General features: G+C 47.1%; 5 non-coding genes across 5 annotated transcripts; 3 read left to right on the top strand and 2 right to left on the bottom strand.

The window, feature by feature from the left end:
* Window positions 1-2,469: 2,469 nt before the first annotated feature.
* Window positions 2,470-2,541, top strand: TRNAC-GCA (transfer RNA cysteine (anticodon GCA)). The gene has a single exon. It is a non-coding gene; the product is annotated as a tRNA-Cys (tRNA).
* Window positions 2,542-5,811: 3,270 nt separating this feature from the next.
* On the bottom strand, window positions 5,812-5,884 carry TRNAV-CAC (transfer RNA valine (anticodon CAC)). Its single transcript has one exon. It is a non-coding gene; the product is annotated as a tRNA-Val (tRNA).
* Window positions 5,885-10,636: 4,752 nt separating this feature from the next.
* On the top strand, window positions 10,637-10,710 carry TRNAT-UGU (transfer RNA threonine (anticodon UGU)). The gene has a single exon. It is a non-coding gene; the product is annotated as a tRNA-Thr (tRNA).
* Window positions 10,711-12,499: 1,789 nt separating this feature from the next.
* Window positions 12,500-12,585, bottom strand: TRNAL-UAA (transfer RNA leucine (anticodon UAA)). Its single transcript has one exon. It is a non-coding gene; the product is annotated as a tRNA-Leu (tRNA).
* Window positions 12,586-26,078: 13,493 nt separating this feature from the next.
* Window positions 26,079-26,151, top strand: TRNAV-AAC (transfer RNA valine (anticodon AAC)). The gene has a single exon. It is a non-coding gene; the product is annotated as a tRNA-Val (tRNA).
* Window positions 26,152-26,743: the final 592 nt, after the last annotated feature.

Genomic DNA, 26,743 nt, shown 5'->3' with positions numbered 1-26,743 from the left:
GCAAGACAGGACATAGAACACAGAATAGAATTCCTATTGTGCCAGTAAATTCATGAGATGTTGAATTGCTTTTTAGCTGGCATCAGTTTTCTCTGATTTTCTGAAAGACAAAAAAGAACAGAGATCTACCCCTTCTGGGCAGTCAGTCATTGCTTAAAATATTTCCTTTTTATACAAATACCCTTGTTAATTCCAGGCAAAACAGGAATTACACATATTTTTTTGTATTTGTTTCATAGGCAGCCCAGGTTTTAGTGGCTTCTACCTTATCAGTTAGGTAATTTCCATTAAAACAAATGCTTTCCGGCTTGCTTTTGGATCCACAGCTTAAAGATTCTTACTTTAAAAAGGGCACAATAAACTTTTCCAGACTTTTGATTGCCTTTTACTTTTAACTCCTGCTGTTAAACACATAGCGACCTGAAAAGGAAGACACCACCTATTGTAGCCCCTTGGAGCCTAGTAGGCTATTAATTAAGTAGCACTGTATAATTGCATTCCTTTGGAAAAGGGCCCATTTTCCTTAAAATGGCTGCAAAGAAACCAAGAATTCTGTTTCTTTCCAGTATTTCACAAAGTTCAACTGCTTAATTCTTTCCAGCAACTACAGAGTTAACTTCTCACTTTTCTTTCTTAAATCACTTGCTTATTTCCCAGAACGACACCCAATTAACTCAGATTTTACCATTTCAAGTATTATTCCGGGATTTACGTTTCCCATTCCTGTAATTATTTACTCCTCTTTTTCCACTATGACCTCCACGTTTTCAACCTGTTTTCCAATCTCTCTCTGTTGCCTGCCCACTTGGGCCCGATCCTGTTTTCTCTCTAAACTGTCCCTTCCATGAGCACCAGCTTTGTTTCACTCACTACCAATTTAACAAGGAGCTTGGGCTTCTTAACTAGCCCCCCAGCCCTCCTGGTCTCTTCTCTTAAATATTCTCACTCACAAGGGCTACCCAAGTCCTCCCCCGTGGGGCTTGTCACCTGGACAGAACGCACGGCCAATTGGCAAGCAAGGAGGTGACGGGCATAAGTCAGAAAGCCGAGGGTAAGCCGGAGGAGCAGCAGAAGCAGGCATAGCACAGAGTGGGGCTGGAGACCACTGAGATGAATTAGTAAAGGAGGAGGAAAGAGGACATCCTTTTGCATGTACATAAACCCAGTTCCCCATACATACCAATAATCCATCTGGGCTGGAGCTTTGTTCTCCAGCCTTTTCCTAAGCACTGTAAATTTTTCCCCAGCAAAGGAACCATCCGGTGGCCATTAAAAAGGTGTTTGAGTTGTTAGTGCTGGCCACTCAAACTTGCACAAGATTACAACTTTTGTTTTTTTTACCTAACCCATGGGTACCAGAAATATTCTCCCAATTCTCGAGAATTTCAACCAAAGGGCTCCCCTTACTTACACGCTGCCCAGAACCCATAATGGGCTACCAAAAGGACACCAAATGTGCCACCTTATCGCCTATGCAATGGCTCACACCCTCCCCCCCTTGGGGTTCTCAAAGGTGAACTCACCCTGTGCCGGCTGGAGCTGTCCGAGAGGAGGAGTGTGGTCTCGCTTGTCGCGGTGAGCCTAGCGTCCCTTCGTGGTCGCCAAAACTGCTGCGAATTACACCTGATAGGACATGCACACAAATGCTACAAATTACACCTCGTAGGACATGCACACAAATGCTACAAATTATACCTGATAGGTCACGCACAGTTTGAATCTAGCCTGAGGCACATAAACAAAGTCCACAACTGCAGAGTTCCCCAAAAACACCAAGTTTATTACGCTCAAGCGTGGTACCCCCCTGCTAGCCAGAAGGGGACCCCGAATACAGATTGTACAAAGGTTATATACTTTTTAGCAAAGCATGTTGCCCTCGTGCATCAGAAACCTTAGCCAATAAACAAACCCTTTTCTTATCTACCACCTATCCCTCCTTGGTGCATTCCTCGTGCTAAACTAGTATGTTAATTACACAGCATGGTCCTAAAGCTATGCATCAGTAACTTTTATTATCAGGATGGGAGGCCTCACATCAAAGGCCAGGAGATAGGGAGTTAGGGACAGACAAAGAACAGATACCGGGAGTCAAGACAGGCTGGAGACAAGGAGGAGGATTTTCACAGGAATGTATTATCTAAGGAACACTCCTCCTGGTGAATGATGTGCTTGCTTTTACACAATGGTGGGTCCCAAACCAAAATGGAGTCACATGTGCTAACTTTTCCTTACCATGGGAGAGAGTTTTCCTGTCAGTGTAGTTAATTCACTTCCCCAGGAGTTGGGAGCAATGTCAGTGGGAGAAGCTGGGTCATTGGGTGTGCAAGTTGTGGTGTTTACCACATTTATGAAGTTTAATCAAACCCCATTATTAAAGCACCTGTGGTCTGGGAGTAGAAAAGGAGCTCCCTGAAGCAGGGTCTGTCCTTCAAAGTCCTGGAGATCATGACTCCAGCCCACTGTTGTTATGGGGGTATAGCTCAGTGGTAGAGTGTTTGACTGCAAATCAAGTGGTCTGTGGTTCAAATTCAAGTGCCCTCTTATAAGCGCTTTTTTTAAAAAAAAAAAGGAAAACATTTTCATTTCCATTCTCCATTATGTTCATGAATTCCACTGTATGAGGATTCTTGAAATGACTGTAAACCCTCAATGTTTCATGGTGCAAATGTATAAAAACGTAGCAAACCTGGCTATCAACTGAAATCATTCCAGTCTTCTGTGTCTAGTTTATGTTTTCATAAATTAAACAAAGGTACAATATGAATACACATTTGCAGATCCGTGTTCTCCAGGAGCTTTGTTAGGATATAGATATTCAGGCCTGTCTGTAAAGGCCTGTACTCTAAGAATTTAGGTGTATTCTTATCACTCGGCTAGTTCTAGAAGTATAAAAGAAAGAATCAGAATCACTGTCTGCCGGTGTAAGGGCCTTCTCTTACAGTGACAGTCTGAGGCCCCTGTGCTTAGGGCTAAGGCCTTTGGCTAAGCAGCAGAGGCAGCCATAAGCTGGGAAGTGAAAGGTCACCTCCTCACATTCCAACCTAGTCACATTGAAATCAGGTGCTATTGGGCTGATAGGAATACAATCCTGTCCTGATAATGCCTATCGCCTCCAGAGAAAGGGAAGTGCCCAGAAGATGTAAAAGGAAACTTAGTTTGATAGCATCCTGTCTGGCAAGAACTCACTTATCAATAGCTGGGATGTGAAATCCTCATTTCTGTCTTTGTTCTATCACTGTAGTCCCCATTTCCCTATTGTTTGTCTGTATCATCTCTGTCTAGTTCTGTGATTGTTTCTGGCTGCTGTATAATTAATTTTGCTGGGTGTAAACTAATTAAGGTGGTGGGATATAATTGGTTAAATAATCATCTTACAATATGTTAGGATTGGTTAGTTAAATTTCAGGAAAATGCTTGGTTAAGTTATAGCAAAGCAGAACTCCCGGGTGGAGAAATTGGAATCATATTTAGCTAAAGGGGGAAATGGGAACAGGGACACAGGTATAAGGCTCGGTGGTGTCAGAACTGAGAAGGGGGACACTAAGAAAGGAAACTGGAAACATGCTTGCTGGAAGTTCACCCCAATAAACATTGAATTGTTTGCACCTTTGGACTTTGGGTATTGTTGCTCTCTGTTCATGTGAGAAGGACCAGGGAAGGAAGTGGGTGAAGGAATAAGCCCCCTAACAGCTATGCTGTGCAGAAGAAGAAGAACCACATCCAGTTGGGGTTCAGGAGTCTGATGAGCAAAGGCAACTTGGTGCAGGCTAAAGTCACCAGCACCTTTGCTCCTTCACATTCAACCAGCAGCTAGGACAAGGACATGGCATGAGAAGAAGACAGTGGCTCTGAGCAGGAATATAGCCACCAAGAAGCTGGCTAAAGCTGCCAAGATCCCCAGGAAGGCAACCACGCCCATGTCTAGGAATAATCATCAGAATGCGGTGACTGCAGGGGGGACCAAAAAGGCAGAGAAAAGCCCTCAAAAGGTGTAATCTGCCAAGCCCCAGAAGGTGGTCAAGATCCCAGCTAAAATCAAGACTGGAGAGCCATCTTCAAAGCACCCAAAGCCAGGGCTAAGAAGGTGCACTGAGAAAGAAGTGAAGAGATTTCTATTGGGATGACTCCTGCTCCCCTAATGGCTCTTTTATGAATCACCATGGACCACCCAGAGAGATCAAAGTCCTGCAGAACAAACAGCCCCATGGATAGTATCATGAAGTGGTGGCAGCGGGGGAAAGGGTTTCTCTTCCAGAGGGGAAATGCTGTGTGTGATGCACTGACAGGGCAGCTGCCTAGAGCTCCCACATGAGCTCATTCTCTTTGACCTGCTTCTCTTGTTATTTCAGAACCAGCACGAGTGGGAGTGTGTCCCTGTCACTTCACCAGCTATAGAACAGGCTCTGTCTGCATCCCATCTTTGATTAATCCCACTTTTTAATCTATTCCTATTGTGATACTTTCCCAGTTCTCTGCCTCATTCTAACATTCTGGTCAGAGATTGACTATGGGGAGGAATGGACTAGTTTGCATGACATTTGGTAAGTTGCCATAGTATGTGATTGAAAACTCTGCTGGAGGTGGGCAAGAGCCTGTTACAAACATAAAATAGCTAAGCTTTATCAAACGTACCTGTTACTCCTTCAAACCTTCCTGTATACACACAATAGAAATCAACAGCCTCTGGAACAACTCTGACATCATAATAAAAAAGGCTAACAAAGGATGTGCTGTCGTCATCATGACTAAGTTGGAATATGAACAAGAGGCTGCTCAGCAGCTCTCTAACTTCACATTCTACAAGCCATTATCCTCTGATCCCACTGAGGATTACCAGAAGAAATGACACCATTTGCTCAAGAAACTGCAGGCTTATTCACCCTGTATACTGGCACAGCAGTGAAGGCCAGAAAGGAGCAGCGGTTCTCACTGGAATATGTCCACCCCCTGCTCACAGGCAATTCCCAGGCCCACCACAGCACACTATCTTGATGAGAAAGGATCCCACTCGGCTTAACCATTGCTTCTTTTCCTTCCACCCGGAATCCCACTTCTTTTTCTGGGCTACAGGTAGCTCTCCCTGGGATGCCAAGAGGCAGGCACAGGATTCTACCTCCCAGCAGCCAACCACACTACCATGGGTTCGGCCCTCAGAAGGGATCCCAGTTGCTCACAGCCAGCCCAACCCCCGCCTCCAAAGGCGTCAATCATGCCCCCGGGTCGGCCACAAAGGAGGAGTGGTTCTCGCTGCTCCATGTGTGGCAGGGAGCCTCTCAAGCCCATCACCGCACCCCCATCTTGGCCAGAAAAGAGCACGGGCGCACACAAACTCGGACTCCGCTTTGCTTGTCTTCCTTTCACCCAGAACCGTCCTTCTTCTCCTGGACTGCAAGTAGCCATCCCTGGGAAACCAGGAGGCAGGCACAGGAGAAGAAGTCTCCCAGCAGCCAACCGCCCCGCCCCTGGCTTTGCCAGAACGAATGGTGACGCTCTGCTAACCCCACTGAGGCACTTAGCTTCTGCCCTGTCTTCCTCAGCATGACTTTCCTCTTTTGCCCTATTCTTGCCTCACTCCCTCCTTTGGCAAGTCACTCAAAGGAGGGCAGCCGGAAGAGCCGGCCTCCATAGGCCAACGTCCAAGGGCAGAGGAGGCCAAGCCACAAGGCTCCAAAAGGTGACTGGTCTAGACCCTCTAGATTTCTCAGCTCATTTCACCACCCTCTGTCCTGCGGGGGTCGGGGTTACCCCAGGGACAGGCCAGGGGTAGAACTAGGAGCGCCTTGCTGGAGAGCTAGAAAAAGTAAACCATCATGTTTCTGCCTGGTTTCGATCCAGGGGCCTTTTGCGTGTGAGGCAAACGTGATAACCACTACACTACAGAAACTCTGTCACAGAGCTCTGCCCCTCCCTTCAAATTCCATCCACTTGGCTGGCTCTCACCCTGGCACACACTGATGGGCAGACCTGGAGAAAGTGGCGGCAGCCCTTCGGTAGGTCAGCTGGGAGAGCAAAGGACTGGAGCCGGCGCTCAGGAAGTCGTCTTTATGTCTCCCTTGTGACTCCAGCTTGAAAGAAGAGCTTCTTTTTCTTCCCCTTGCCAAGAAAGAGCAAGAGAAGAAAGAAAGCTCAGGTGGGCCACCTGGGTGCACAAGCCCACGCTGCTTTTTCCTGCTGCAGAGCCCGAAATGAGGGACTCACGGCGGGTAAAGGCACCGCGGCACTTCCAGAAAATAGCCCACCCCTGCACACAAAGGGACAAAACAACATGCCGAAGCCTGGGATTGAAGCAGGGACCTTTAAATCTTCAGTCTAATGTGCTCCTGGCTGAGCTAATTGAGAGTTACGAGGTTTCTCTTTGGCCTGCTGTTTCTCTGTCTGGGATGTTTTTGTCAGCCATGGCACACAAAAAGGACATCACTGTGAGTGGCCCACGAAGGCAAGATGAATTTTTGCCTGCCTTGCTCAGCTTGACTTGCTTCCTCACCCTATTCCTGCCTTAGTTCCTGGGTTACCTGGTGGCTGAAGGCGACTGGGGCCTAGCGGCATGGGGAGGAAGTTGGGCAGCTGAACCCTGCTGGCAAGAATCCTGCTGCCACTTGGCACCCCACCCTGTATTCCCGGCTTTACCTACTGGCCGCCAGGGACTTGGTGCCCAGCAGCACAGAGGAAGGAGGTGGACAGAGCTACCCTCACCTTGAAGCTCAGGCTCATTAAAACATATTCAGTCTATGATGGCCAATGAGAGACCGACATCACTTGTTATTTTATCACTTGAAAATGCATTAGCCAGTCTTTGCATCTCTCTAATGCTGCGCTTCAGTTCATGAGGACAAAGTGGAGAAAGGTTTCAGAGTAAGAGCCGTGTTAGTCTGTATTCGCAAAAAGAAAAGGAGTACTTGTGGCACCTTAGAGACTAACCAATTTATTTGAGTATGAGCTTTCGTGAGCTACAGCTCACTTCATCAGATGCATCTGAAGAGAGCTGTAGCTCATGAAAGCTCATGCTCAAATAAATTGGTTAGTCTCTAAGGTGCCAAAAGTACTCCTTTTCTTAAAGTGGAGAAAGTGACCTTTGAACTAAAGGACTCGGGTTAACAGTCAAACGTTGTTTCTCACTGTAACACTAGTTAAGACTGGTCCACCCTGTGTTGGTGGCCATTCAGTTTCTAGATCTTAGTACATTTCAGTTACTGTTAAAATTAAAAAAAAAATTCTATATGCTTCAAGGAAATAAACTTTTGTATTTAATTATTTCTGGCATGAATAAAAACAGATGTACAGATCCTAGCCTGCAAATGTATCATCTTATATGACAGAGAAAATCATGCATACAAATTCTGTATCAAAATCATGAAATGAGTTGCAAATGCAATAAAAATAAAATATTCCAAAGTTTAACATGTGAGGGGGGGCATCGCAGACGCTTCTTGCCTGGTGTGCCTTTTGATCTAGGGGAAGCCTGTCAGGGAGAACAGGAGTTAGTTTCACATACCTATTTTCAGGCTGTAATCTGTGGGCACCCTGCCCTGTGGGAGGGATCCCGGTAGCCCAGACTCAGGGCTGGAACAGGCCCCTGTTTTATGGGGAGGCTGCATGGTTTAGAGCAGGGGTAGCCAACTTGAAACTGAGAAGGAGCCAGAATTTACCAGTATACGTTGCCAGAGAGCCACAGTAATATGTCAGCAGCCCTGCATCAACTCCACCCCCCCAGCTCTCACTGCCTCCCACCTACCAAGTGCTCAGCCGATCAGTGCCTCCTCCTCCCTTCCCGCACCACCTGATCAGCTGTTTCGTGGCATGCATTAGGCTCTGGGCGGAGGGGAGAGGAGCGAGGGCACTGCAGGCTCAGGGGAGTGGGCTGGAAGGTTTGGAGTGGAGGCAGGGCCTGTGGAAGAGCCAGAGGTTGAGCAGTGAGCACCCCCGGCATATTGGAAAGTTGGTATCTGTAGCTCCAGCCCCGGAGTCAGCACCTATAGAAGGAGCCGCATATTAACTTCTCAAGAGCCGCACGTGGCTCTGGAGCCACAGGTTGGCCTCCCCTGGCTTACAGCAATCTGATGCCTCAAAGAATCTGTCTCTCCCAAAGTGTTGGATCTGCATCCCCAGAAGGCTCCTGCACTGCCTCCCCCCTTTTCACGGTCTATAGAAAGGAGCAGCATCAAGGCTTAGTGATGAGCGACAAGGTACAACATGGGTGGCAGAGGCTACAGAATCCCAGAGTGGGGTTTGCCTGTCTGGGGCATTTTGAATGAGATCTCAGGGACACATTGTAAGGCAGAATCCCAGGAACATATATGAAAGGAGCATAGGGCCATAAGGACGTAAGAACGGCCATACTGGGTCAGAACAAAGGTTCCTGTAGCCCAGTATCCTGTCTTCCCATAGTGGCCAATGTCAAGTGCATCAGAAGGAATAAACAGAATACCTAATCATCAAGTGATCTATCCCTTGTCGCCCATTCACAGCTCCTGGCAAACAGAGGGTAGGAACACCATCCCTATCCATCTTGGCTAATACCCAATCATAGGCTTATCCTCCAGGAATATATCTGGTGCATTTTTTGAACCCTGTTATAGTCTTGTCCTTCACAATATCCTTTGGCAAGGAGTTCCACATGTAGACTGTGGGTTGTGTGAAAAAATACTTCTTTTTGTTTGTTTTAAACGTGCTGCCTATTAATTTCATTTGGTGGCCCCTAGTTCTTGTCTTAGGAGAGGGAGTCAATAACACTGCATTATTTACTTACTCACACCAGTCATGATTTTATAGACCTCTAGAATATCCCCACTTAGTCATCTTTTTTCCAAGCTGAAAAGTCCCAGTCTTATTAATCTCTCCTCCTATGGCAGATGCTCCATACCCCTAATCGTTTTTGTTGCCCTTTTCTGAACTTTTTCCAGTCCAATATGTCTTTGAGGTGGGGCGACCACATCTGCATGCAGTATTCAAGATGTAGGTGTACCATGGATTTATATAGAGGCAATATGATCTTTTCTGTCTTACTATCTATCCCTTTCTTAATGATTCCCAAGATTCTCTTTGCTTTTTTGACGGCCGCTGCACATTGAGTGGATGTTTTCAGAGAACTATCCACCGTGACTCCAAGATCCCTCTCTTGAGCGGCAACAGCTATTTTAGACCTCATCATTTTATATGTATAATTGGGATTATGGTTTCCAATGTGCATGACTTTGCATTTATCAACATTGAGTTTCCTCTGCCATTTTGTTGCCCTTTCACCCAGTTTTGTGAGGTTTTTTTTGTAACTCTTTGCAGTCTGCTTTGTACTTAACTCTCCTGAGTAATTTTGGATCATCTGCAAATTTTGCCACCTCACTGTTTACCCCCTTTTTCCAGATCATTTATGAATATGTTGAAGATTACTGATCCCAGTACCGACACCCTGGGGGACACCACTATTTACCATAGGGTTTCCTTGGAAGGGGGAGTAAACTGAGAACATATCAGGAGGTTGTACACATTTATTGTCCTGGTGAAAAAGTGTGTCTGATACTCAGCCTTTGCTGCTCCTGCCGGCTGTGACTGCTGAGGACATTTTCCTTCTCTCCTCCTGGGTCTCTCTTCTGCCAAATTCTTGGCCAGTGCGGCCGCCCTGCAGGTGATGGCAGAGCTTTTTGGTAATACGCTGCCGGACTCACCACATAAGAGCGCAGCTGCTATAGCAGCTTGACTGATCATGGGCCACATCCTGCAGCCCTGGCAGCCCAGGATAACCTCCCACTGATGGCAATGGGAATTTAGTCTTTGTAACTAGCTGCTGGTACCTGAGGTCTCAGCTATGAAGTAAGCTGGTGGCACACACAGCTTCATCCAACGAAGTGAAGGATGTAAGCGAAAGAAGAAAGTTGGCCACCTGGGGAGCTGCTGCAGTCCCATAAGCACAGCTGGAAGGGAGAAGAGGAAAAACTCCCTGAAGTGCTCAAAGCAGCACTGAGAAAAGGAAGTTTGTCAGTGAGATCAGTAGCAATAGATATGAAATGAAGGAGTGCTTTCCCCTCTGTGATGCCATGTTTGAATTATGTTACTTTATGATGAGATAAAGCTTGAAAATATCCTGCTCTAATTTCAGGATGGGTCTGTAACCATAATCGTTCTCTGTGGGAAGTGGCCTCTAGATAGTGATCTTTGGGAAGAGCTGGCTGAAGAGCCTTCCTACGAACCAGGAGATCATGGCTTGGCCTGCCAGTTCTTCCTTGCTGAACCTGGCTTGTCTGCTAGGCTCGTCTTTTTGTATCTCTTCTCATAAAAAGAAAGACCTCACAGCACAATCCTTGTAAGTGCTCATTCAGGACGGAGAGAGCTTCCTTGTGGCGAAGACTTGGAAAGTGGCAAATGCTAAGTCTGAAGCTGATGGAAAGGTACCATGACTCAGAGTTGAGTTGAAGTTGCTGTGACTGAAACCCAGAGCACTAACCACTCTAGGATCACAGCAGCTTGTGGGAGAAGTGCATGTTAGAAGCCCTCTGTCAACTCAGCTGTGGCTTTCCACACACAGAAAGCCAGCCCACTCAAGCTCTGCAAGTTTTGTGGGAAATGGGGAACGTCTGTACTTTGGCATAGGAAGGTGTTGTCTTGGACCATCAAGGGGAACAGTTGAAAATAGATAGTTGAGAAAGGCACCACGGCTTAGTAGGTTAAAACACCTGTCTTGTAAACAGGAGATCCTGGGTTCAACTCCCAGTGGTGCCTTGTTGTATAGCTTTTGTCTCCTCTGCTCATGTTTTCCTCTGTCTTCCTAGGAAACAGAAGAGACCTCCCTTGGCAATGTAAGTAATTGCTTCCTAAGGAAAAGGCTTCTTTGCAGAGGAGCATTGGAGAGAATCAAATCACCAGCCTGGAGTTGATGAAAAGGCTATTGGTCTTGGGAAGGAGGTTGCTTTGACTGCATTTGCTATGACACCAGAGCTTGTGTCCCATGCCCATGCAATTCACTAGAAATGTCTATGCACAGAGACCTTTCTAGAGGGTTCCCTGTAGGGCTTGCAGGAAATGGAGAATTACTGTCCTTTCACCTTTCATTTTATTGTTGATGAAAGATGGAGCAGTTACGGGAGAGTCCCAGAGAGTGGCACCGTGGCAGAGCTTGCCAATAAACCTGCTGGATAAAGAGCAAATTCAGGATCCAGCATCCAGTGCTGCCTTGCTGAACGTGCCTCCTCTTCTCACCTTTTGGTCAATCTTTTTTGTTCACGTAGAAATCCGCCTTTGACTAGCCATACACATGCTTGCAAAAGGAAAAGGTCTTTTTGCTGACAAGTGTTGAAAGGAGGCATCAGATGAACATGGAAACAACGTACAGGTTGCTGTAACTCATCTGGCAGGCACGGCTGTTGAATCTGAGCTGCCTCTTACAATACTGTGCCAGTGACAAGTAGCAAAACCCCTCCAGGTGCTGTGATCACTTGGCCAACAACATGCCGTGACACACTATGGACACACTATGGTCCATGTTAAAGAGCTTTCCCTCAACCCTCCCGCTTCCCTGGTTCTTCTCAGGCAAGCAGCAAAAGGCCAGAAGTCCAAAGCACAGACAATGCAATGTTTATTGGGGTTAGTTTCCAAGCAATCATATTTCGGAGCCCTTCACACCACTTGGGCTTATCTCTATACGCCAATAGAGTCTGTTCCCCAGTGTTCCCTTCCAAGCTCTCATGCCACAGAGCATTTACCCTGTATCCCCCTTCCCAGCTCTGACGCCGCAGAGCCTAGCCTGTGTCCCTGTTTCCCGTTCCCCCCCTTAGCAAGCATGATTCCAATTTCCCCTCCACTTCCTGTTTGACCCCAGTTTATATAATATTCTCAGCTATACCTTAACCAATCGTTTTACTGAAATTTAACTAACCAATCCTAACATATCGTAACATAATTCTCTAACCAACTATATCCCACTACCTTAATTAACTTACATCTAGCAAAATTAATTATACAGCAGACAGAAACAAATAGCGAACCAGACAGATTAACAATAGAAAACTGGGGGGCATAAAGATAAAACATACAGAAATGAGGGTTTCACAACCACAACCATTGATAAGTGATTTCTTGCCAGACAGGATGCTGGCAAACTAAGTTTTCTTTAACCATCTTAAGATCCGTTCCTTTATCTAGTGGTGATGGGCACTCTCTGGACAGGATCTTCTTCCTAACCGCTCAATACCACCTTATTTCAGTGTGTCTGGTTTGGGATGTGACAATGTGACCGTACGCTTCCCAGCTTATGGCTGCCCCTGCTGCTTAGCCAAAGAGCTTAGCCTAAGAACAAGGCCTCCGACTATCCTAGTGAGAGCAGGCCCATACACAGGTGGACTGTGATTTTGATTCTTCGTTTTTATACCCCTGTAACTAGCTAAGTGATAAAAATACACCTAAGTGCTATAGCAGTCTCACATGTAGACGGAGCGAGGCCAGAGCTGGCTCCGGTTCGCACTGTGGATGCTCACACACAAAAACAAGAGCGATGACAACACACTAACGTTTCTGTAGTTGACAGGATTTGAACCTGCGTGTGGGGGACCCCCACAAGGGATTTTAAATCCATCACCTTAACCACTCGGCCACAACTATTTGATGGACAGCTGCTTAGCTACACTATGATTCTGTTCTCACATTGCTTGCTCGGACCAGCTTCCCCAACACAAGTGTGTCCATGGCGGAACAGACAGAATTTCTGCCCATTTCTCTTCCGGCTGGAGCATGATCGGAGTATGTTTGTGGTTAATGACTTTGCAATAGATTGTTGTTCATTCCCCACTTCGACAAGTCAGACAGTCCCTTTCCTATTCAAATCTCCAGCACATCTCTTCAAGAGCAGGGGTCAGGATTTCTCTGGGGCACTGTCAGGGATGCAGGTAGCTACATCCCCTCTGTCTGACCATTGCCATTCAAGGGGAGAGAAGGTTTCAATGGAATTGAATGCCCTGGCTCAGACAAGAGACACAGGGAGGTTTTACTGTTCATGGATCTGTGCAAAGGAAATTGTGTCTCTGTGTGAAATTGAGGAGGGAAATAAAACATTCATGTGGTGGCCCAATGCCCTAAGGAATGTGGGCGAAGGACTCGGGCTGAGAAATGATTTAACGGGTTTGTATCAATTTCTTGCCCTGATTAAAAACTATGGCTAAAAGGCAGCCGTTGTTGTTAGTACTGGTACCTGTGTAGGGACACCCGGGTGGGTGTCAAGTCCATGGCCTTAACCAGGGGTAGTCGATTATTTTATCAAGGTCCAAATTTCTTGGTCAAGGTATAGTCATGGTCTAGATTCCAGAGAAAATAATACACTGATGATAATAAGTATAGAAAAATTTTTGCAATCACTATGGGCATAACTGTGATGATTGTAAAAAGAAAAGGAGTACTTGTGGCACCTTAGAGACTAACCAATTTATTTGAGCATAAGCTTTCGAGAGCTACAGCTCACTTCATCGAATGCATATTGTGGAAAGTTTAGAAGATCTTATATACACACAAAGCATAAAAAAATACCTCCTCCCACCCCACTCTCCTGCTGGTAATAGCTTATCTAAAGTGATCACTCTCCTTACAATGTGTATGATAATCAAGGTGGGCCATTTCCAGCGCAAATCCAGGTTTTCTCACCCCCCCACACACACAAAAACTCACTCTCCTGATGGTAATAGCTTATCCAAAGTGACCACTGTCCTTACATTGTGTATGATAATCAAGGTGGGCCATTTCCAGCGCAAATCCAGGGTTTAACAAGAATGTCTGGGCGGGGGTAGGAAAAAACAAGGGGAAATAGGCTACCTGGCATAATGACTAAGCCACTCCCAGTCTCTAGTCAAGCCTAAGTTAATTGTATCCAATTTGCAAATGAATTCCAATTCAGCAGTTTCTCGCTCGAGTCTGGATTTGAAGTTTTTTTCTTATAAAATAGCGACTTTCATGTCTGTAATCGTGTGACCAGAGAGATTGAAGTGTTCTCCGACTGGTTTATGAATGTTATAATTCTTGACATCTGATTTGTGTCCATTTACTCTTTTACGTAGAGACTGTCCAGTTTGACCAATGTACATGGCAGAGGGGCATTGCTGGCACATGATGGCATATATCACATTGGTGGATGTGCAGGTGAAGGAGCCTCTGATAGTGTGGCTGATGTTCTTAGGCCCTGTGATGGTGTCCCCTGAATAGATATGTGGGCACAGTTGGCAATGGGCTTTGTTGCAAGGATAGGTTCCTGGGTTAGTAGTTCTGTTGTGTGGTATGTGGTTGCTGGTGAGTATTTGCTTCAGGTTGGGGGGGTGTCTGAAGGCAAAGACTGGCCTGTCTCCCAAGATTTGTGAGAGTGTTGGGTCATCCTTCAGGAGGGGTTTTATTTGGGGGCTGAAGGTGACGGCTATTGGCGTTCTGTTATTTTCTTTGTTAGGCCTGTCCTGTAATAGGTGACTTCTGGGAACTCTTCTGGCTCTATCAATCTGTTTCTTCACTTCGGCAGGTGGGTACTGTAGTTGTAAGAATGCTTGATAGAGATCTTGTAGGTGTCTGTCTCTGTCTGAGGGCTTGGAGCAAATGCGGTTGTATCGCAGAGCTTGGCTGTAGACGATGGATCGTGTGGTGTGGTCAGGGTGAAAGCTGGAGGCATGTAGGTAGGAATAGCGGTCAGTAGGTTTCTGGTATAGGGTGGTGTTTATATGACCATCGTTTATTAGCACTGTAGTGTCCAGGAAGTGGATCTCTTATGTGGACTGGACCAGGCTGAGGTTGATGTTGGGATGGAAATTGTTGAAATCATGGTGAAATTCCTCAAGGGCTTCTTTTCCATGGGTCCAGATGATGAAGATGTCATCAATATAGCGCAAGTAGAGTAGGGGCGTTAGGGGACGAGAGCTGAGGAAGCGTTGTTCTAAATCAGCCATAAAAATGTTGGCATACTGTGGGCCATGCGGGTACCCATAGAATCATAGATTCATAGAATATCAGGGTTGGAAGGGACCCAAGAAGGTCATCTAGTCCGACCCCCTGCTTCTAGCAGGACCAATTCCCAGTTAAATCATCCCAACCAGGGCTTTGTCAAGCCTGACCTTAAAAACTTCTAAGGAAGGAGATTCTACGACCTCCCTAGGTAACGCATTCCAGTGTTTCACCACCCTCCTAGTGAAAAAGTTTTTCCTAATATCCAATCTAAACCTCCCCCACTGCAACTTGAGACCATTACTCCTCGTTCTGTCACCTGCTACCATTGAGAACAGTCTAGAGCCATCCTCTTTCGAACCCCCTTTCAGGTTGTTGAAAGCAGCTATCAAATCCCCCCTCATTCTTCTCTTCCGCAGACTAAACAATCCCAGCTCCCTCAGCCTCTCCTCGTAAGTCATGTGTTCTAGACCCCGAATCATTTTTGTTGCCCTTCGCTGGACTCTCTCCAATTTATCCACATCCTTCTTGTAGTGTGGGGCCCAAAACTGGACACAGTACTCCAGATGAGGCCTCACCAATGTCGAATAGAGGGGAACGATCACATCCCTCCATCTGCTCGCTATGCCCCTACTTATACATCCCAAATTGCCATTGGCCTTCTTGGCAACAAGGGCACACTGCTGGCTCATATCCAGCTTCTCGTCCACTGTCACCCCTAGCTCCTTTTCCACAGAACTGCTGCCTAGCCATTCGGTCCCTAGCCTGTAGCGGTGCATTGGATTCTTCCATCCTAAGTGCAGGACTCTGCACTTATCCTTATTGAACCTCATCAGATTTCTTTTGGCCCAATCCTCCAATTTGTCTAGGTCCTTCTGTATCCTATCCCTCCCCTCCAGCGTAGCTACCACTCCTCCCAGTTTAGTATCATCCGCAAATTTGCTGAGAGTGCAATCCACACCATCCTCCAGATCATTTATGAAGATATTGAACAAAACCGGCCCCAGGACCGACCCCTGGGGCACTCCACTTGACACCGGCTGCCAACTAGACATGGAGCCATTGATCAGTACCCGTTGAGCCCGACAATCTAGCCAGCTTTCTACCCACCCTATAGTGCATTCATCCAGCCCATACTTCCTTAACTTGCTGACAAGAATACTGTGGGAGACCGTGTCAAAAGCTTTGCTAAAGTCAAGAAACAATACATCCACTGCTTTCCCTTCATCCACAGAACCAGTAATCTCATGATAAAAGGCGATTAGATTAGTCAGGCATGACCTTCCCTTGGTGAATCCATGCTGGCTGTTCCTGATCACTTTCCTCTCATGCAAGTACTTCAAGATTGATTCTTTGAGGACCTTCTCCATGATTTTTCCAGGGACTGAGGTGAGGCTGACTGGCCTGTAGTTCCCAGGATCCTCCTTCTTCCCTTTTTTAAAGATTGGCACTACATTAGCCTTTTTCCAGTCATCCGGGACTTCCCCGGTTCGCCACGAGTTTTCAAAGATAATGGCCAATGGCTCTGCAATCACAGCCGCCAATTCCTTCAGCACTCTCGGATGCAACTCATCTGGCCCCATGGACTTGTGCACGTCCAGCTTTTCTAAATAGTCCCTAACCACCTCTATCTCCACAGAGGGCTGGCCATCTCTTCCCCATTTTGTGATGCCCAGCGTAGCAGTCTGGGAGCTGTCCTTGTTAGTGAAAACAGAGGCAAAAAAAGCATTGAGTACATTAGCTTTTTCCACATCCTCTGTCACTTGGTTGCCTCCCTCATTCAGTAAGGGGCCCACACTTTCCTTGGCTTTCTTCTTCTTGCCAACATACCTGAAGAAACCCTTCTTGTTACTCTTGACATCTCTCGCTAGCTGCAGCTCCAGGTGCGATTTGGCCCTCCTGATTTCATTCCTACATGCCCGAGCAATATTTTTATACTTTTCCCTGGTCATATGTCCAACCTTCCACTTCTTGTAAGCTTCTTTTTTATGTTTAAGATCCGCAAGGATTTCACCATTAAGCCAAGCTGGTCGCCTGCCATATTTACTATTCTTTCGACTCATTGGGATGGTTTGTCCCTGTAACCTCAACAAGGATTCCTTGAAATACAGCCAGCTCTCCTGGACTCCTTTCCCCTTCAAGTTAGTCCCCCAGGGGATCCTCTCCATCCGTTCCCTGAGGGAGTCGAAGTCTGCTTTCCTGAAGTCCAGGGTCCGTATCCTGCTGCTTACCTTTCTTCCCTGCATCAGGATCCTGAACTCAACCAACTCATGGTCACTGCCTCCCAGATTCCCATCCACTTTTGCTTCCCCCACTAATGCTTCCCGGTTTGTGAGCAGCAGGTCAAGAAAAGGGCCCCCCCCACCCACCAGTTGGCTCCTCTAGCACTTGCACCAGGAAATTGTCCCCTACGCTTTCCAAAAACTTCCTGGATTGTCTATGCACCGCAGTATTGCTTTCCCAGCAGATATCAGGAAAATTAAAGTCACCCATGAGAATCAGGGCATGCGATCTAGTAGCTTCCGTGAGCTGCTGGAAGAAAGCCTCATCTACCTCATCCCCCTGGTCCGGTGGTCTATAGCAGACTCCCACCACTACATCACTCTTGTTGCACACACTTCTAAACTTAATCCAGAGACACTCAGGTTTTTCTACAGTTTTGTACCGGAGCTCTGAGCAGTCATACTGCTCCCTTACATACAGTGCTACTCCCCCACCTTTTCTGCCCTGCCTGTCCTTCCTGAACAGTTTATAACCATCCATGACAGTACTCCAGTCATGTGAGTTATCCCACCAAGTCTCTGTGATTCCAATCACATCATAGTTCCTTGACATCACCAGGACCTCCAGTTCTCCCTGCTTGTTTCCAAGGTTTTGTGCATTCGTATATAAGCACTTGAGATAACCTGCTGATCGCCCCTCATTCCCAGTATGAGGCAGGAGCCCTCCCCTCACAGACATTTCTGCCTGTGCTTCCTCCCGGTATCCCTCTTTCCCACTTACCTCAGGGCTTTGGTCTCCTTCCCCCGGTGAACCTAGTTTAAAGCCTTCCTCACTAGGTTAGCCAGCCTGCTGGCAAAGATGCTCTTCCCTCTCTTCGTAAGATGGAGCCCGTCTCTGCCCAGCACTCCTCCTTCATGGAGCACCATCCCATGGTCAAAGAATCCAAAGCCTTCTCTCCGACACCACCTGCGTAGCTCCATGTCTAGTTGGCAGCTGGTATCAAGTGGAGTACCCCAAGGGTCGGTCCTGGAGCCAGTTTTGTTCTATATCTTCATAAATGATCTGGAGGATGGCGTGGATTGCACTCTCAGCAAATTTGCGGATGATACTAAACTAGGAGGAGTGGTAGATAGGGTGGCAGGTAGGGATAGGATACAGAGGGACCTAGACAAATTGGAGGATTGGCCACAAGAAATCTGATGAGGTTCAACAAGGATAAGTGCAGGGTCCAGCACTTAGGACGGAAGAATCCCATGCACCGCTACAGACTAGGGACCGAATGGCTAGGCAGCAGTTCTGTGGAAAAGGAGCTAGGGGTGACAGTGGACGAGAAACTGGATATGAGTCAACAGTGTGCCCTTGTTGCCAAGAAGGCCAATGGCATTTTGGGATGTATAAGTAGGGGCATAGCCAGCAGATGGAGGGATGTGATCGTTCCCCTCTATTGGACATTGGTGAGGCCTCATCTGGAGTACTGTGTCCAGTTTTGGGCCCCACACTACAAGAAGGATGTGGATAAATTGGAGAGAGTCCAGCGAAGGGCAACAAAAATGATTAGGGGTCTGGAACACATGAGTTATGAGGAGAGGCTGAGGGAACTGGGATTGTTTAGTCTACAGAAGGGAAGAATGAGGGGGGATTTGATAGCTGCTTTCAACTACCTTAAAGGGGGTTCCAAAGAGGATGGTTCTAGACTATTCTCAGTGGCACAAGATGGCAGGACAAGGAGTCATGGTCTGAAGTTGCAGTGGGGGAGGATTAGGTTGGATATTAGGAAAAACTTTTTCACTAGGAGGGTGGTGAAACACTGGAATGCGTTACCTAGGGAGGTGGTGGAATCTCCTTCCTTAGAAGTTTTTAAGGTCAGGCTTGACAAAGCTCTGGCTGGGATGATTTAATTGGGGATTGGTCCTGCTTTGAGCAGGAGGTTGGACTAGATGACCTCCTGAGGTCCCTTCCAACCCTGATATTCTATGATTCTATGATTCCCAGCCGAACCCAAGCTGCTGCCCTGTCCCAGCCTCTGTTCCCCTGGGGGCCCTGCATGTCTGACTTGAGAGCATGCGGGGAGCAGCAGCTGACGCAGAGGACAGTCTGGGCTGGGCAAGTGCTAGGAGCTCAGCACCAGAGGCTCCCTGCTCAGGAGAAAACAATCAGTCCCCTTCCCCACCCCAGGACAGCAGCCGGGAGCTAAGGGCAGTGCCAAGTGGGGGTTTCTCTTTTTTCTCTTCCTGGAGTGAGCAGGCACCTGGGGGGGTTTCTAGCAGAGCAGTTAGAACTGAATTGGGGAACCAGCTTTTAATAACGGGCAGCTCAGGTTCAGACTAATTTTGTTACAATTTTCTCTATAATGTAAAAAAACCCAAAAGTAAACGGGCAACAATTATTGGAATTCTTCTCTGCTAGTGTTCCCTGCCATAGAACGAAACGGCTTTGTGACTTTTCATGATGTGGGAGTCAGGTTCCCTCACTGCTCAGAATCAATGTGCACAGAAGAAGCCTTTTGTGTTTCATTTCTTGTGTTTCATTTCATTTCTGCTGCCATCGTGTGGCCATTTCCTTCCCCTCCTTTCTGTCCAAAGTGCAGAGCTCAGTTCCTCCAGGGAGACAGGGACATCTTTCTTCTTTCCTTCCTAAACAGCCCCTTTCCTTGGATTACCCTTTGCTGGGATCTGGATGGGGAACAGCCGTTTCTGAGGATTCATCTAACACCATATTTGGTGTTGATATATAGATTTTACAGTCAGACTAGATCACTATGTACATCTGCTCTGACAAAGGAGCTCTGCGTTTCTCGTCTAAATGGAATTATTTGGCCATTAATTCTATCGGGATGAAGGGGTTGTAGTTATCTGTGCCCTGTACTGCTAAGGGATTCGGGCAACGCTGGAGTGATTGAAGGGCGTGGAGCTGGGGAGCAGTGTGTGCTCCAAGGAAACTTGTTGCTGTCCTCTGGTAACAGAGGGCAGGTGTGGTGATTTTGTAAGCAGTGGTGTTTGTATATATATAAAGTGTCCTAAATCTCCAGGTTCCAACCCATCCCTTGTCTGGGCTATCCAAGTCGCTCTTTGTTGAGTGTATAGCTCAGTGATTGAACATTTGCCTGCCTGGCAATGGGTTCCTCCTTCAAATCCCAGTGCTTATGTTTATAAACGTTTTTGAATGAAAATCGATTTCCTTACCTCTCTCCAGTATGATCAGGAATGATGCTTGTAATAAATTTAAAAACTCAGCATTTTACTAGGCAAATGTATAAAAACCTAGCAAACCTGTCCATCAGCTGAAATCCGTTCCAGTCCTCAGTATCTAGATGGATCTAGACTGTTCTTAGTGGTAGCAGATGACAGAACAAGGAGTAATGGTCTCAAGTTGAAGTTGGGGAGGTTTAGGTTGGATATTAAGAAAAACTTTTTCACTAGTAGGTTGGTGAAACACTGGAATGCGTTACTTAGGGATGTGGTGGAATCTCCTTCCTCAGAAGTTTTTAAGGTCAGGCTTGACAAAGGCCTGGCTGGCATGATTTAATTGGGAATTGGTCCTGCTTCAAGCAGGGGGTGGGACTAGATGACCTCCTGAGGTCCCTTCCAACCCTTACATTCTTTGATTCTATGATTCAACCCTCCTGTAAGGGGACTGTTGCCCCCTTACTAACATTCAGTGGGCGTGTTTTAGTGGCTAGCTCCCAGTACTCAAAGGGGAAGGGTCGATGGGGAATCAGGACCCTGAGACTGACAGTCCCCAGGAACAATGGGGAGAGATCAGTGCTCCAGGTCAGCATGAGTGACAGGGCGGGCAGGCTAATCAGGAGGCCGGGGAGGTCCCATCCTCCATGTGAGCTGGAATTGCCAGGGTCAGACAGAGTGGGGCTGAGCTAAGGAGTAAGCAGGGGCCCAAGCTTAGCTGGGGAGCAGAGCTGGGCCAGATCCAGAGAGACCAGAAAAGCAGCCCAGAGAGAGCAGACCCTGTCCTGGGAGCAGAGCTGCAGCCCCAAAGCCAGAGGCACAGCCCAGAGAGAGGAGACCCTGTTTTGACGAAGTGGGACTGTTCTTAATGTTTTCTCTGATTATTGTGGGGGTGCCTCAGTTTCCCCTATGCAATTCTTAAGTCTCTAGGTGGGGGGTAAGGGTGTATGATCATTGCAGAGCCCTAGAGGGCAGGTGTGTGCAGGGGTCTGGACACAGACAATGGCCGACACCCTGTTTCCTGGCAACTGATGGCCTGGCCCTTCCCCCCTGCAAGGTGGAAGCTGTGTGAGCTGTGTGTCCTGAAGACAGGCTGCTCACACGAAGGCGACTGCCCCAGAGTCCTGACTGGCTTCATGGGGAGCAGTTCCAGAGCATCACCCGGGGACTCCGTGACACCTGTCCTGGGAGCAGAGCTGCAGCAACCAGAGCCAGAGGGGCAGAGAAGCAGCCCAGGGAGCTGGAGACAGAGCAGCAGCTGTGCTGAGGCAGAGTGAAGCTGGAGCTGGAGCAGTCCGGAGCTGGGTGCGGTGAGCAGCTGGGGAGAGCGAGGTGGGACCCTGGGCAGTGGGCCCAGCACAGGGAGACGCCTCAGCCAGGAGGCTCTGGAGGCCAGACTTAAAGGGGGATTGGTAACCCCGACAGTCCTCAGGGGAGTGGGGGAGGGCCTGGGACGGAGCAGGGGTTGGGAAGAGGCGGGGTGGGGCAGATAAGGGGTGGGGATTTGGAGAAGGGGTGGAGTGGGGTGGGGCTTGGACAGAGCAGGGGTGGGGGCTATGGAGAGGACGTGGAGCAGGGGCTGGAGCAGCACCCAGCTGCACAGGGCGCCAGGAAATTTGCAGCTGCGTACTTTGTGTATGGGTAAGGATGGCCCTGGTGGTGACGCTAGGATTGAAGGATTATTTAGTGCGATAGTAAATTGTAAAACACAAACAAACTCAGTTAGCTTAAATCAGAGCTGCCTGTTATTAAAGGCTGTTTTCCCCACATCAGTTCCAAAAGTTCTTCTAGAAATGCCCTGGGTTCCCTCACACCTCAGTGGGAAGTAAAGGGAATTGTACGGTGCTGCCCTTGGCTCCAGGCTGATTTTTCCTGGGAGGGGACGTGGAACTGATTTGTTTGCTGTTAAGAAGGGAGCCAGGCCAGTTCTCAGGGAACGAGAACTCCCAGCATCTTCCCAGCCCAAGCCAGGCTGCTGCCCTGTCCAGCCTCTGTCCCCCTGGGGGCCCTGCATGTCTGACTCGAGAGCATGCGGGGAGCAGCCGCTGACGCAGAGGACAGCCTGGGCTGGGCAAGTGCTAGGAGCTCAGTGCCAGAGGCCTGTACTGCCTCCCTCCCCAGCAGCAAACAATCAGTCCCCACCCCCTCCCTGGGACAGCAGCCTGGAGTTAAGGGCAGCACCCAGTGGGGGGTTCTCTTTTTGCCCCTACTGGGCTGAGCAGGGACCTGGGGGTGTTTCTAGCAGAGGAGCTGGAACTGAATTGGGGAACCAGCTTTTAATAACAGGCAGCTCACGTTCAGACAAATCTTGTGGGAAATTTATTTATAACATAAAAGAATAAGTAAACGGGCAGGAATTATTGGAACTCTTTTCTCTTAGTGTTCCTGGCCATAGAAAGAAATGGCTTTTTGGCTTTTCATGATATGGGAATCAGATTCGTTTGCTGTTCAGAATCAATGTACACACAAGCCTGTTGTGTTTCATTTCTTAGTTTACAGCGCCATCATGTGTCCATTTCCTTTCCCTCCTTTGGCACCTTTGAGACTAACCAATTTATTTGAGCATAAGCTTTCGTGAGCTACAGGTCACTTCATCGGATCCATACTGTGGAAAGTGTAGAAGATCTTTTTATACACACAAAGCATGAAAACCTTCCCCATACACAAACCCACTCTCCTGCTGGTAATAGCTTATCTCCTTACAATGTGTACAATAATCAAGTTGGGCCATTTCCAGCACAAATCCAGGTTTTCTCCCTCCTCCCCCGCCCCGCACACAAACCCACTCTCCTGCTGGTAATAGCTTATCTAAAGTGACCACTCTCCTTACAATGTGTATGATAATCAAGGTGGGCCATTTCTAGCACAAATCCAGGGTTTAACAAGAATGTCTGGGGGGGGCAGGGGTAGGAAAAAACAAGGGGAAATAGGTTACCTTGCATTATGACTTAGCCACTCCCAGTCTCTATTCAAGCCTAAGTTAATTGTATCCAATTTGCAAATGAATTCCAATTCAACAGTCTCTTTGAATTGAATACACATTGTGAGGTAGATAAGCTATTACCAGCAGGAGACTGGGTTTGTTGGGGAGGGGGGAGAAAACCTGGATTTGTGCTGGAAATGGCCCAACTTGATTATCATACACATTGTAAGGAGTCTCTGCGTAAAAAAATAAATGGACACAAATCAGATATCAAGAATTATAACATTCATAAACCAGTCGGAGAACACTTCAATCTCTCTGGTCACGCGATTACGGACATGAAAGTTGCTATATAACAACAAAAAAACTTCAAATCAGACTCCTGCTAGAGACTGTTGAATTGGAATTCATTTGCAAATTGGATACAATTAACTTAAGCTTGAATAGAGACTGGGAGTGGCTAAGTCATTATGCAAGGTAACCTATTGCCCCTTCTTTTTTCCTACCCCCTTCCCCCCCCGCCCCCGCAGACGTTCTTGTTAAACCCTGGATTTGTGCTCCAAAGGGCCCAACTTGATTATCATACACATTGTAAGGAGAGTGAACACTTTAGATAAGCTATTACCAGCAGGAGAGTGGGGTGGGGGGAGGTATTTTTTCATGCTTTGTGTGTATAAAAAGATCTTCTACACTTTCCACAATATGCATCCGATGAAGTGAGCTGTAGCTCACGAAAGCTTATGCTCAAATAAATTGGTTAGTCTCTAAGGTGCCACAAGTCCATCTTTTTCTTTTTCAAATACAGACTAACACGGCTGTTACTCTGAAACCTTTCCCTCCTTTCTGTGCAAAGCACTGGTATTTTGCACAGTAAAGGTATTTCCTGTGAAGGGAAAGGGAGCTGCATTCACTTAATGAACAATCACTAGAAAATGAACATCAGAACAGCCACGCTATGTCAGACCAATGGTCCAGCTAACCAGTATCCTGTCTTCTGACAGTGGCCAATGCTAGGTACTTCTGAGGGAATGAACAGAACAGGGACTCATCAAGTGATCCATCCCCTGTTGCCCATTCCCAGCTTCTGGTGACAGATTAAACCCATTAGATGAGGCCTCCATCCCTCACAGAAATCAACTCCCTTCTTCAGGTAAAGGAAATCCTGGATCTTTCCTTATCCTTGAAGAGACCAAGGGTTGGAATCTGCTGTATCCAGCCACTTCGGTACATAGCAGGAATGAACACAAAGAGTTCCTTTAGAAGGAGCTGTCTCCTTCCTTCCCAGGTTAGATTTTTCTATGATTTTTCTTCCTCCCACACTTTTCATCACGCTTGGAGCCTGACTCAATTCAGAGCTGAAATGCTGCCTCCTTGAACACATTCAAGGAACTGTCTGTGCTATGGACAGAAATGGGATTCAGACCCCCTTCTCTACAGGAAGCTATAGCTTGAATACATTGAAATACATTCTGCAACCATCTGGGTAGGTGAGAAAAGAGAAGCCAGCTCAGCACATGATGAAACTGGAGCCTAATTCCTCCGGGGAGAGGAAGACCTCTTTCTTCTCTTTGTCCTAAGCAGCCCCCTTTCTTGGATAACCCTTTGCTGGGATCAGAATGGATGGGGAACAGCCGTTTCTGAGCATTAATTTCGCATCATATTTGATGTTGATTCATAGATTTTACAGCCAGACTAGATCACTATGTACATCCGATCTGACCTCATTCGTAACAGAGTCCAGAGAATTTTCCCCAGTGACTCCTACATCCACCCCAAGATCTTCTGGCTGAATGAGCATGGTTCATTCAGAAAGTCATGAGGTTTGGATGTAAAAGGTGTGAAGTGATGGGAAAACTGGCCCTTCCTCCTACTTTAAATTCTTTAACTCCTACATCTAGGTCTCACTAGGGTTGATCGAAGAGGTTTTTCTGTACCGTCAGCACAGTTGAGTGGTCTAAGGCACAAGACTCTATATCTCAAGTCAGTGTTCTGGTCTCTGTATAGAGATGTCTGTTTAAATCACACTCCATTGGCTCATTTCAATCAGCTTCGTCACATGGAGACACAGTAGCTGGAGAAAGCCTAGTATGGCTGACAAAAATCTGTGTGCATGCATTCCCCAGTGGTTAGAATTTTGTGCTCTTACTCTCAATTCCCAGTTGGGGAAGGATTTTTCTAACAAAAATTTACTTTCCATTCTTCACTTGCAAGTCAAACAAAAAATACAGTATTCCCCCCACCCCAACTCCCCATCCTTCTTCATGAAAACTGTGCACCTTAAAGCCCAGGCTCTACACCCTTTTATAGAACTAGATCTGCTTTTCCCCCCTGATTCATTGTATCAGGTTTCTCAGCTTTGGCTGCCCCGTTTGTCAACTCTGTGCAGGCAGGAAGCAGCCAAAGTGCTGTTTTCCCGGCACATTGGTTACAGGATCATGGTGTTTGCACAGCATCTGCATGTCCATCTTTCACCTCCTTGTCCTCCTCAGTAAGCCGAACCCATTCCCATAGATACTTCGATCAGAAACTGTAGTGACCCAAGGACCTGCAGGTTTCCCTCACTCATCTTTATTATACTGCATTTCAGTGTTTTGTATGATTGTCACTGGAAGCTGTCAGGGAAATGTCCATGAAAAAGTAGAGTGGATATGAGCTTTGTTGGTTGTGAGATTTGTCTGTGTTTTGTGTCATTGTGAGATGCGCAAATTGGAGGTGCCCTTGCAGCATTTGTGAGGATTGTCTGAGTTAAAACAGAAGTTCTTGGTGCCGTTTGCTTCCCTGTTCTTCAAAGTGACACCAGCTGATGCAGTGGCTACTGAGAGAGCCTTCAAAAAGGGCCCCAAAAGTGACAGTAACCGGTTTCTGTAGTGTAGTGGTTATCACGTTTGCCTAACGCGCAAAAGGTCCCTGGTTCAAAACCAGGCAGAAACAGTGCCGCTTTCTCTCTTGTGGCTCCTGTTGTCTTCTTTTCATCCAACTCCTTTCTCAAATACATCCATAGCTTCTATGCTTTCTTCCTCGTTGTTTTTTTTCTTGCATGAAACTTGAAGTTCAAAAGGAAAACATTAGCCTGCATGTTGAGGGGCGGAATAGACCATCATTTGGAAGATTGCCAGCTACATATCAAATCTGAGCATAGAAGAATCCCAACCCTTTGTCCTGCCTAGTTACCTCCCAGCCAGCAGTGTTCCCCCTCGCTTTTGTTGATTTTGAGCTAGCCACAAACAGCCTCATGTACCCTTTCCATGTCAGAAAAATCTATTTCCTGATGATCACATTTCCCCTCCTTTCCTGGCTAGGCAGGGTTGTGGTGTGAGGACTCAGAACATAATAATTGGAAATCGCTAGCATAGTCACAGCATAATCATTGTGGAGCTTAAACTTTGTTCTGTAATCCAGCTAATATCTGTTATCTGCCCATCTATTTTCTGTTCCTAGACCAAACACTGCCCTGTTGGATCCGAGTTCTCCTGAATTCTCAGCCATTGTTTCTGTGGGGGATTGGCTCCAAGCCATTAAATGG

The sequence above is a fragment of the Eretmochelys imbricata genome, chromosome 28 (assembly GCF_965152235.1).
Source record: "Eretmochelys imbricata isolate rEreImb1 chromosome 28, rEreImb1.hap1, whole genome shotgun sequence".
NCBI lineage: Eukaryota > Metazoa > Chordata > Testudines > Cheloniidae > Eretmochelys > Eretmochelys imbricata.
Note: the sequence above shows the minus strand (reverse complement) of the source record. Positions and strands in the feature narration are given on the sequence as shown.